Raw genomic sequence first — 13,418 nt, 5'->3', positions numbered from 1 at the left:
GCTCAGTTAGGTGATTGAACTGAGCGCCCATGCCCCCTATGGTGCGCCACGCTTTTGTACCTAAGGTTCAAAGTGTGCTTTAACTTCAAAAGCATGCCGAAAATTCCTTTTTCAACCATTTCTTCATCTACAAGTAATCAAAACACCCAATCAAAGTATCACCAAATTCACAAGGTTCATAAATTATTCAAAAACCAACTAATTTTAGCTTAAACCTCATGATTTAGTGTCAAATAAAGGATGGTTGATTGATTCAACAAAACCATGGAAATCCACTCCAAATTACTTACTTTTAATGCAAGAAAGTGCATAAAACCTAATGAAACAAGTGAAAAATGCTTGAAAAGCTAGCATAAGTTGACTTGTCATCACAACACCAAACTTAAACCTTGCTTGTCCTCAAGCAAGCACTAAACATAAGAGAAAATGAAATGAAACAGAGAAGTATGCATGTCCTTATTCAGCAGATAATTGAACTTGGTTCATGGGGTTTTATGCAGACAATGGTAGCTCATTTATTACTTGCTGACAGATAAGAAATGTTTCCTTAAAGGTTCACTAGAGTTGCTGCTATAATGCCTCACTTTTGCTTGATCTCTTGCTAGCTTTTTCTTTCTTTCTTTTGCTTCAGATAGCTTATTTATTATTGAAAGCTTGGTGGCAAATGTTGCAGCAGCCTTTTTGGCTAATTTTGCTCAACATTTCTTCACCTAAGACACATGGCTCACAATTTCTTCCTAGGAACATTGATGCCCAGCATCTCTTTGGATTACTAAATGTTTTGTAACTAGGTAGCTCTTGATGGTGGACTTTCAGTTGGCAATCCCAGATCAGTTGATCTAAGTGACCAAGTTTCAAAATACTCCTCAGAACCTACTTGTCCAAGCATATCCTAGTACAAAAACACCACAGGCATATGTCCTAGGGTCCAAGCTATTGGTGTCTAGCCTTATTGTTTATTTCTTTGCCAATTCTTGGCTTTTCTTTTTCTTTTTTTCTTTCTTATTTTTGCTTCATTCTCAAGTGTATTTCATTAATAAAGGACTTTATAGCAGCAAACTAATTCACACTTCAAAGAACATGTTATTATGCAGCTTTTGTTATTTGAGCTAACCATTAAATCAAACAAGTACCACCACTGAATTCTCATTCTAACTTCTACAACATTGAACATTCACTTTTCTAAATCAAACATTTCTCTTTTATTTATGCAGAAATGAACAAAACAAAATTCAAGCTAATGATGGATGACAAACACAATATGCAGGCTAGCATTCTTAGCAAATATTTCCACTTGCACTTAATTGAACACTTCAACAAGACATATAGGACTTTCCAAATTAAAATACTTCAAAGCAACAAGGATTAAGTGTCAATACAACCTGTGGGGAATGTCTCTTAGCTTTTCCTTCTGTCATCATTATTTCTCTTTATTGTACTTCCTTTGGACAATGATGCAGATTCCCTTCACTTGAATGTTTTCTTGCATAATCCTCAAAAGTTGCTTGCTTCTCAAGCCCTTAGGCAACTAGTTAGTATGCAAAAATTATTTGTGGGCTTTTGAACTTACTTTGGTGTGTGAACACCAAACTTAGTCCCTTGCCAATGTTTCTCATGCATTAAATTAACCATATGTGAAACCCTTCTGTCTTTGCTAAAGGTAATATATCTAAAAACTAGAAAACAGACAATGGTTCAATGGTTTATCTGATTGCTTGGAGCTAGCAACTCTTTATACAGAAGGTGAGGATGTGTTTTCAAATGAGATTTTGGTGGAACACCAAACTTAGTATCCTTCATTCTCCCTTAAATTGTTTTTGGTGTGCAACACCAAGATCCTTGCAATACATACAAAACTACTCAACCTTTTTATTGAAATAGCTATGAAAAGAAAACTACCTCAGGTTAGGTTACCTCCCAACAAGTGCTTCTTTATTGTCACTAGCTTGACATTCTTCATTCTAGCTCAGCTCAGGTTCTGAACCTCTTTTTCTTTGTCCCATTGACCTCCCAAGTAAGGCTTTGCTCTGTGCTCATTTGCTGTGAAATGGCTTTTTGTTGCTTCGTCTAACAATTCAAGGCTTCCATAAGGGAGAACCTTTGTCACCAACTAAGGGCCAGTCCATTTGGATTTGAGCTTGCCAGGGAAAATTTTGAGCCTGGAGTTATATAGGAGTACTTACTGTCCTGGTTTGAACTCCTTCCTTGAGATCTTCTTGTCATGCCACCTCTTGGCATTTTCCTTGTATATCTTAGCATTGTCATAAGCTTCTAGCCTAAACTCATCCAACTCATTTAGTTGCAGTAGTCTCTTCTCCCCTACTGCCTGAGAATTAAAGTTGAGGAGTTTAGTGGCCCAGAAAGCTTTATGCTCAAGCTCTACAGGGAGGTGACAATATTTTCCATATAGCAGTTGAAAAGAGGATTTTCCAATAGGAGTTTTGAATGTTGTCCTGTATGCCCAGAGTGCATCTTCCAGCTTTCTAACCCAATCTTTTCTAGTAGCTCCCACAGTCTTCTCTAAAATCCTCTTCAATTCCCTATTTGTAAGCTCAGCCTGGCCATTGGTCTGAGGGTGGTATGGTCTGGCTACTTTATGAATCACTCCATATTTGTTAAGGAGTTTCTCCATCTCTTAGAATTCTTCTTCTGAATCCTCTTCTCCAACAATGCCTTTCCCTCTTTCTTCTCTTCTTAACCTTCGAAGAGTTCTTTCGTCAGTTTCACAGAAGGTAGGGATCCCTCTCCTTGCTTCTGTCATAAAACCACAACAACAAGAAACACAAGAGCACTCTGTAGCTTGAGTGCAGTGAGAGTTAGTAAAGACAAAGTCTCAAATAGTTAGTGTACTAGTTAAAAATAAAGGAAATAAACAAAAATAAAGAAAAAGTGCTTAATCTAGACCACCACCTTACTTAATCATTGTCAATCTAATCAATCTCCGGCAATGGCGCCAAAAACTTGATGGGTTGGAACCGAAATTCCAACACCTAAACTCACCGACAAGTGTACCGGGTCGCATCAAGTAGTAATTACTCACATGAGTGAGGTCGATCCCATAGGGATTGAAGGATTGAGCAATTTTAGTTAGGTGGTTAATTTAGTTAAGCGAACAGTTGATGATTTGATTGAATTGTAACCAACAGAAGCTAAATTTCATGAAACTAAAAGGGAGAGGGAGAATTGACAGTAAATTAAAGAGCAAAAAAAGTAAAAGAGCTGAATCTTAAAGTGAAAAAAATGTAGATAACTGAAATTTAAATTGCAAGAAATATAAATAGCTGAAGCTTAGAGTGCAAGAAATGTAAATTGCTTGAATAATAAAGGGGTGTGGGATGCTGGGATTCAGAATTTAATAACAGAAAGTAAAGAAGATGAAGTAAATACAGTAGATCTAAACAGAATTGAAAAATTTCAATGAAGAACAAACAGAAAGTAAGTTCAACTCAATTGCAAGAGCTAGGAAAAAAATTCAAGAGCTCAGAGGCTCAATGAGACTAGAAAACAAGTCTAGATCTCAATTTCTTTCATGATCCAACAGAGAACAATTTGTAAAAGAAAAGAAAATGAAAACAGTAAAGAAAACTCAGATCTACTTCTTGGAACAATTGAGAAGAGAGGTGAAAGATGATTCTCTGACTTAGAATCAATGAAGCTCTTCAATCTCAATTCAAATTCCAAGAGAAGATAGAAAATGTAGCAGAAGAAATGAAAATGAAATCAGAAAGCTTAATCCAATTCACAATTCCTTAGAATTATGTAGAAGAGAACAAAGATGAATTGTAGATCTAGGATTGAAACAGAATTCCTTCAATCTCTATCCATAATTCAAAAACAAAAAGCAAGAAATGCAAAAGTGAGAACAAGGAGGAGAGAACTCAGCTCTCAATCCCAATTCCCAATTCAAAGCTCAAAATCAAAATGAAATCTCAAAAGTCAGCAAAGGTCAGCAAAAAGGTCCTCTCTAAATCAAACTAAGTCCTATTTATACACTTTCTATTTTTGATCTTCAGAATTTGGAGTGGGCTTCTCAATTGGTGAAGAATTGAATCCAAAATGGTAATTGAAGTGAAATTGGCCCATGGTGCACCTCCAGGGGAGTGTTCAGTTAACTAAGTTAACTGAGCGTTCCAAGTCTTGGTCCCAGGCTCATTTTGGTTCGTGCCTTGCTCCAGGGTAGCATTCAGTTATGTTACTTAACTGAGCACTACACATGCTTCCTTGGCCTTCCAATGTTGCGTGACAAAGCCTCCTTGTGCGTGCCTCATAGCATTAAGTTAACTTTGTTAACTTAGCGCTCCTTTGCCTTCTGAGGAAGCTCCAAGTTCGAGCCTTGAGGAGAGCACTTCAACACCAATTTCCTTGGCCATTTGCAATGTAAGGAGCGCTCAGTTAAGAAAGGTAACTGAGCGCCCTTTGTGCTTGTGCAAGGAAGCTCCAGGTTCGAACCATTGCTCCAACACTTTGGCCAATTTTTATTTCCTTGGCAAAGTGGCGCTTCAAGCCTTGTTAGTGAGGAGCTCCCTTGTTCGAACCCTGCTTGGTGCATTTGTGACTAATTTCTTGCAAGTAGCGTTCTTCTTGGTTCTTGGGTGCTTGGTTCGAACCTTGGTGGATGCACTCCTTGGTTTTACACATTGCTTTTTTTCTTGGAGAGGCACGATAAAGGTAGAAAAAGTTAACTGAGTGCTAGTGCTTTCTTCCATTCTATTGGGCGCTCAGTTATGTTTTTCAACTTAACGCTGTGCCTTGGTGCTTCCTTGGTCATGCTGCTTTGATTTGGTGCTTCCACTGGCGCTCAGTTAGGTGATTGAACTGAGCGCCCATGCCTCCTTTGGTGTGCCACGCTTTTGTACCTTGGGTCACGCTTTCCAAAGCATGGCCTAAGGTTCAAAGCGTGCTTTAACTTCAAAAGCGTGCCGAAAATTCCTTTTTCAACCATTTCTTCACCTACAAGTAATCAAAATACCCAATCAAAGTATCACCAAATTCACAGGGTTCATAAATTATTCAAAAACCAACTAATTTTAGCTTAAACCTTATGATTTAGTGTCAAATAAAGGATGGTTGATTGATTCAACAAAACCATGCAAATCCACTCCAAATTACTTACTTTTAATGTAAGAAATTGCATAAAACCTAATGAAACAAGTGAAAAATGCTTGAAAAGCTAGCATAAGATGACTTGTCATCAAACATCCACGTTAACATACATAATAAAACGAAATTAGCACATAAAATTACAGTAGTGTGTTTTATTTGTTATACTCAATAGTAAAATTAGCCACTTTTGTATAGTTAACTATTCGGTAGAGTTTCATTTGCTTTTTTTTCTTTTTTTTTTTTCAGGTAACAAACCAAGCTATTGGTGACGAGGAACTAGAGCCCGAGGAGGGAATGTCCTTCAGCACATTAGAAGATGCGCATGTATATTATTACCGATATGCGGCTAGGACTGATTTTGTAGTTAAAATAAGAACCACCAGCTGGGAGACTAGAAACGGTCAGAGGGTGGTTGTTAATCATACTTTGCATTGTAACAGAGATGGATACCGCACATCCCGTGTAAAGGCACCCAAGAGAAGGAAAACGGTGGCTTCAACAAACTGAAAAGCCCGTTGCTATTTGGCATTAGATAAAATGACAGGGAAGTGGATGATTTCTCGAGTAGAGGTATCCCACTCACACCCGCTTAATCCGAAGCTATCTGGAATATTTTCAGCAAACCGTCAGCTAAGTATGCATGTGAAGGACCTGATATAGCAAAACGACCAAGCTGGCATTAGATCGAGTAAGACGTACCAGGCACTACCGAATGCCGCCGGTGGCCCTGCCAACCTCACCTTTACGGAGAAGGATGTTAGAAATTATATTAGTCGTCACTTACGCATTTTCGTGGATGAGACGGATCCAAAAGAGTTACTTAAGCACTTCTCACGGATGAAGGAGCTCAATCCGAACTTTTTCTTTGAAATAGATGTGGACGAAAACCATAGCATTAGAAATGTGTTTTGGGCCGATGCTCGGTGTAGAGTTGCATAGGATTATTTTGATGATGTCGTGACGTTTGACACTACTTACAAGACTAATAGGTGCCAAATTATTATTTTTTTGTTCGACTTAATTAGATTTTTTTTTCAGGTAAGGCATTTGGAGTTTATACCTACGTTACATGTTTTTATATTTCCATTGTTTAGGTACGACATGCCGTTCGGGTCTTTCGTAGGTGTCAACTACCATGGGATGTCTACGCTTCTTGGGTAAGCATTAGTGCGGAATGAGGACACTCATACATTCCAATGGCTTTTTCGTACTTGGTTGAAGTGCATGGGTAAGGCCCCTATATGTGTTATAATAGATCAATCCCTGCAGACACGTTTTGCGTTAGAGACCACATTACCACACACACGTTGTGTAACTAGCATAAGATTAGATAGATAACATCTTTTATTAATTGAACATTCCACCTGAAAAACAGGAAAGAGTCAGAGATAAAAAGTAATGCACCTACTATAATTATCAATACTTCGTATTATTGTTAAATTCATCTAACTTGCCTTTTCTTTGAAGGTCTTTCATCAGTATTATCATCTGTTCCGTTTCCAACAGGTGTGTCAGGCATTGTCTCATCCCTTGTGGGCGTTTCAGCACATGTCTTCTTCATTCTCATAGTATTCCCCCTAATGGACCTGTTTTGGGACTCTTGACTGTAGTTTCTGTTTAAATAAATTAGAAGTTGAGCAGCTATAGGTGATAATAACAAAAGACACCTGACACAAATCTGATCTGATCAAGTAAATCTAGTACGCTTAAATGTGTAAATGATCTTAATTTGAAAGTTTACCCAAAGTTTCTTCGTGCAGAATAAAGTAAAGAATGGATAGTAACATCCGCAGTGCCAACCAGTTAGCAACCGTAATGCCACACAGATAACATCGGGTGTGAGGCATGCATAACATCCGAATTTAAATGATAAATATTAGCTATTCGAACTCCTATTCAAGATAAATCTACAAGTTACAACCCCTAATGTTGCCATCTTTCTCAACTAAGCACAATATTATACGTAGGTAACGTATATTAAAATTACTTTATAGATGGTAAAATTTTATATACAAACAAATGTAATGATTAATTATGTCAACGCAGATGCCCAAATATAAAAAAAAAATTATACTAGTATACTATTAAAATGAGGCAGGTTAGAGGATTAAAATTTCATACTATAACTAAAAAATCAGTAACTTGCCTTTCCTCGAAAGGCCCTTCATCAACATTATCGTTTGTTGCATTTACCATTGGCGTGTCGGCCAATGTCTCCTCCTCTGTGGCGTTTCCATACATGTCTTGTTCATACACACTTTATCCCCCCAATGCATCCGTTTTGTGAATCTTGGCTACAATTTCTATTTAAATAAATTGGATGGTGAACAACTATAAGTGATAATAAAAAAGGTCACCTAGCACAAATATAATCCGATCAAGTAAATCTAGTACACCCAAATATATAAATGAGTTTAATTCGAAATTTTACCCAAGGATGCTTCGTGCCGCGTAAAGTACAGAATGGACAATAACATTCGTAATTCCAATCAGTTAACATCCATAAGGCCACACGGATAACATCAGGTGTCAGGCATACATAACATCCAAACTAATAAGACAAAAATTAGCTATTCGAAATACTATTTAAAGTAACTAGTATTGGCATTACTTAGATCTTTATTTAATTGGAATAACACTCATCAAACTGTCATCCATGTTGCACATTAAAACCAAAGCAGCTTAGTAAAGGGTATTTAGCTATGCACATAAGGGAGAGGACACAGTTTTCAAAGTTATTATTTTATGAAGTGAATGCTAAAACACAAAAAGATGTATTTATATGTGTAAAGTCTATTGCCATGCTCAAGATAAGTAGCTCCAACAATTTTTTAAAGATAGATCTACAAGTTACAACATCAATATCACACTTTTAAAATTAGATAAATAATTAATTGCTCTATACATGGTAAAACTTTATATATGATTAAAAAGACACAAAATCTAAAAAATATTTATACTAGAATACTATTAAAAAGATGCAGGTTAGAGCAATAAAATTTTATAACAAAACTGAAAAATCATTGAATTGCCTTTTTTTGGAAGAATGTTCATCAAATTTAGCAGGTGATGCAAGACCAGCCAGTATGTCAGTCTCATTTTCATCTACCGTGGGAGCTTCTTTACGAGTCTTTCTATTAGACTTTCTTTTTTTCCTAATGCATTCTCTCTTTAATACACGGTTGTGCTTTTTCGGTAACCCAGACATCTTCCCAATTAAATTTAGAAGCCCCTATAGTGGACAAAGTATAAGTTTTATTTTCATTAGAGCTTAAAAGAAGTGATCCGATTAACATATCTTTCACACTTATCACTATTAAAAGATTATATATCTATCATATGTCTCACCGAGTGAGATGTGCTTTCCTCTTCATCCATCTTCTTCAGATCAGCAAGCGACCAGTCTCTGATCCATAGTTCTCTCCCATTATATCTTCCTAAATCTCCATTCTTCTTAGCATGGAGATATATAATCTGAAAGTTATAGTAATTGCTATAAACAAGGTATACTATGGAATAACAAACAACAAATCAAAGGTTAGGGATATACGGCTCACCAGTAATGCGAACATACATCCATCCACTGTCTTCTTCCCTACATCCTGAAACCTCAGAACTCCCTCAATTAGAAAATCATAAATGTACCTCGCCCAATATATCTTCCTTGGGTTCGATACATCAATGGCAGCCCGTATATGTATGTCTGAAACGGTGGCTTTCGGCGAGGAAAAGAACAAACACTTCGCTATCAACATGATGAACTGTCTCTGGAAGTTGATTCTATCGGCATTGGACTGCATCAAGTATGTGATAACATCCATTTTCAAATCTGCTTGTGTCTTTCCTGTGAAGCTGTTAACAAGTTGATGCTCTGCTGGTGTCTCTGGAATTTTGAAACTATTCCGTGCCAAACACAAAATGAGTCGATGCAGTCCAAATCTTTAATGGCTAATTTTACCGAAAACATATACTCAACAAGATTATTGTGAATAATTTTTTTCCTTTTCTCCCTATTTTATTTGGGGGATTGCTTAGCATGGTTCGGTACTCCAAAACACCGCGCAATGGATTGAATCGATATGGAGATTTTTCTTGTTCCGACGATCAAAGACTTCTCATCCTGACTATATGATGATGCTAATGCCACCATCATATCTTGGTTGACAGCCCATTCAGGCACATATTGCAGCCAGCCAAATCCCATGTTCTGACCTCTATTATTTTTCTCTCTGCCCGTGTCTGAACCTAATTGCTTCATAACTGAAGCCACGCAACATGGCGAGCACCTAGATACCAGTGTTTTCTACACAAACATTCATAATCAGCACAAAGTGACAACGAAGGAGAATATCAGTTTTAACATTTACTATTAAAACACAATATCCTGAGTTTATAGTTAATTCACCGCTAACCATTCAACGCACCTTTTTTGGTCCACCAGTTTTTTTTTTGCGGTCCTCTTTCGGAAATGTTATTCTTATGTGTCTCTTTTTTGCTCCTGGTTCGAGCCATGCCTACTTCTTGTTTTTTGAACACCTGTTCACAAGCAACTGCTATATATACTTAAATAACCCACTTAAATTAATCATAACATACCAACATGTTTATCAATAGCATAGATACACAAACAACTTTGCTTAGTATAACATTTATGATTGAAACATATCTTGCTCTATCATTAAACTATCACAATGGCCCCTCAAAATACCATTTACATGTCCAACATTTTGAGGGTTTACTGTTAATCTCTATAAAATTTTAAATTTGATACCCACCTGAACTAACAACTTTGCTTGCAAATAACTTTGAACAAAAGTATGATATCAAGAGATTGCATATGAAATTATGATCCTCCCTCATATCCCATTCTCTATTTCTACCGTGATTGTTGAGATAACCACACTAATTAGGTTAGTTCAATACAAAAATCATGATTATTTACTATGTATCCATCATTCTCATAATCATTTCACTATGCAAAATTCTAGCACAACCTTTTATAAAGATAAAGCAATTCATACTAAAAAATATCAAGGCATAACATCTCTATTGCATCCATATCTAGAAGAATTTTTTTTCTTTACATGAATAAAAACAGAAATCTAAAAAAAAAATTTGCCACTAACCTTAAGTACTCCTAATGTACTCCCACTATAGTTAACTACCATAATCAGTCAACTATTAAAAAATATATAATCTAAGTGACAGACATGAAAAAAATACTGTATTCATATTTTTTTTCTGTCTCATAGTAGAATTGACAAAGAGAAAAAAAATGAAAGGTACTTGAAGCAGCTAGAATGAAAGCGATTTCATTCTTGCTCTACACCTTCGCCTCAATTTTATCATCTAGAGACACAATCGCGGTTTTTTCAGTGGAGACCTTCGAAGTATGGAGGCAACCTGAACACCAAGCACGCAAAATAGCAAATCAATCTACGGTTAAACAGATAAAAAATTAGTGGAACCGTAATACCCCAGAAAAATCATGGATGCTTATCAAAATGAAAAAAAAAAAAACCATTTTTGATGCCTTCTCTTCATCTCCATCCCAAAATGCCATCTTTGCAAGTTTTTTCCTTTTTTCAAACCCATTAACGTGAGATAAATACCAAAACTTTCATCGTTAACATCGAATCCAGCCGCATGCAACAATTGATAATGGAGCCCCAATATGCCAATTAATCGAAACATGAAACTATATAACATACCTATAGGAGTCGGAGACAAGGCTATGCGATGCTCGACTTTTCCAGAAGTATGGAGGCAACTTGAACGAAATGGCTGCCTCATATTTGTCACATTATTAATTACTTGAAAGAAAGTACAACACTAAGCACGCAAAATAACAATTCAAACCACGGTTGAACAGATAAAAAATCAGGGAAATTGTAACACACCAGAAAAATCATGGCTGCTTATGAAAACGAAAAAAACCCTTTTTTTGATGCCTTCCCTTCATATCCACCCTCAAAATGCTATCTTTGCAAGCTTTTCCCTTTTCCCTTTTCCCGTTTTTCAAACCCATCAACGTGAGATAAAGACCAAAACTTTCATCGTTAACATCGACTCCAGCCACATGCAACAACAGATAATGGAGCCCCAATATGCCAATTAATTGAAATATGAAACTAGATAACATACCTATAGGAGTCGGAGACAAGGCTATGCGATGCTCCGATGACAAAGCTGTTGGGTTTTCTCCTCTCTGCGTTTTTTCGTTTTTCTCGGTTGTGGGCTTATAGATCGAATGAAATGGGGAGAAAAGTCTTGATCTTTCACTCGGGTTAATTTTGTAGTATTTTTTTTTATGTTAATCCACTGGACAGAAATTACATTTTAATTGATATAAATGTAGATGAGAGATTTTAGGAATTTGATTTAGAGAAAACTGAAATCAATTTTGGGAATGAAATTAATTACTCCAGGCATGGAGAAGAAGGTTGAGTGATAAGTATGTTATTGATAAGCAGGTGTACTCCACTCGCTTATCATGAGACTGGCATTTATTCTGTACTATATCTATATTATACACTATTTTTTGGCTACCTAACACTACTCTTGTGTTTTATGTTGTTAGCCTATAGTAACTGTTAATCCATCTTGTAGACAGCAGAACGTCATCGCAATTTCTTTGTATGACTAAATAATTAAGTTTTTTAATGTAATGAGGAGGCTATGAAGACACTCTCAAAGGGGATATTGAAATAGAAATGAATTCAATTTGAAGGCCATGGATATATGGTGGATAACAAAGTGAAAGAATTAGAGGAAACATTAGTTGGATTAGAGAATTGGTTGAAAAAGTATAGATTGAAAATCGATGAAAATAGATACCTTTATTGAATAAGTGTAGATTGAAAATGAATTGTAATTGCATTTTTTTTATGTAATATATTTTCATCTTTGACAAGTTAACACTTAGTGATAACAGCAACATGGTCCTAAGCAGTGACGAAGCTTAAAAAGAAATTTTGAGGGGACCAATATGCAATTTGAAAAATAAAAAATAATATGTCTATTTTTATTTTAATTACAAAGAAAAATATTAAATTAAACATATTAAAATCATTTTGAATAATTTATATCAGATAAAGAATAATTATTTAAATATTTTTTATATTGACGTTGTTGAGTTTAAAGAACTAAATTATGATCAAAATAATGACTAAATATTATTGAATTATTATCTAATTGTTTATATGATTGGTTGTGTTTAATATGCAAAAAATTAACTTAATTAAGAAATAAAACAATTCCAAACAAGCTTCTGGCCACACACACATAATTATGGCCAAAAGACTCACTTGCTTACATTACAAACCTTTCCGTCATAAACAAAAGCAAAAGTCTAGTCAAAAGAAAGAAAAGAAAAATTTAGGCCAAGAACAAAGCCTAAACGTTGGCATATATCCAAATCTAACTTCTCAACTTAGTTGTTAACTGGAAATTTCAATTTCATTTCAATTGAACCAAACCACACCACCGAAATTATATTCTCTCTTCCCTCTTCTCTCTCTTCTTTCTCTTTCTACACACACGTGATATTTCAGAAGAAAAGAAAGAAAATGAAAAATTCTGAGTTAGGGCAAAGTGAAGAACAAAAATAATATTTTTAATTTTAAGCAAAATAAGAGAAGGTCAAAGAGGCTAGAGTAAAGGGCAAAATCAAATCAAGGACAAATCACAAAAAAGATATTTTTACATTTGTACTTCATCAAGGAGTGTTGAAGAAATATTCTCTGTGCTTGCACCGAATTGAAAATTTCAAGAAGATGAAGATTATGGAGATTTGCTGTAAATCAATGATTAAGAAACAAATTTGGGGCCAAAGTAAGATTGAATGACTCAGATTTATGAATCAAGATGAAAAAGGTTGAAAGAGAATATTAAAGGTATAGTTGCATGTTTGATTCGGTCACTGCTTCTACTCTCTCTCTCCTCTATGAATGCCGCTGCTACATCTGATTTTGGGGGAAGAAGTCAAACAAGGTGCAAAAATAAGTTTCAAACCTAGGAAGTTTCATTCCTCTATTATAGGGATGAATGACCAAGGATTGGAGCAAGGAGTGAGAGCACTACATTTAGGTTTCTATAGCTCACTGAGCTGTTTATTCTTCTCCTTCATGATTTTTATTGAGTATTTCTTTTTCTCAATTTAGTCTTTCTGTGTTTCAATGGTAAAAGGCAAATTGGTGAGGTTTGTAAAAAAAAAGCCATTGAGTGAAAAAAGGCAGAGAGTTAGACTTGGAGAAAAAGTAATAGTTATCTCAGAAATTCTTTGTTAGTTTTTCTGTTTTGTTGTCATGATCTTG

This window comes from Arachis ipaensis, chromosome B01 (genome assembly GCF_000816755.2).
Source record: "Arachis ipaensis cultivar K30076 chromosome B01, Araip1.1, whole genome shotgun sequence".
Lineage (NCBI taxonomy): Eukaryota > Viridiplantae > Streptophyta > Magnoliopsida > Fabales > Fabaceae > Arachis > Arachis ipaensis.
This window is presented reverse-complemented; position numbering follows the sequence as displayed.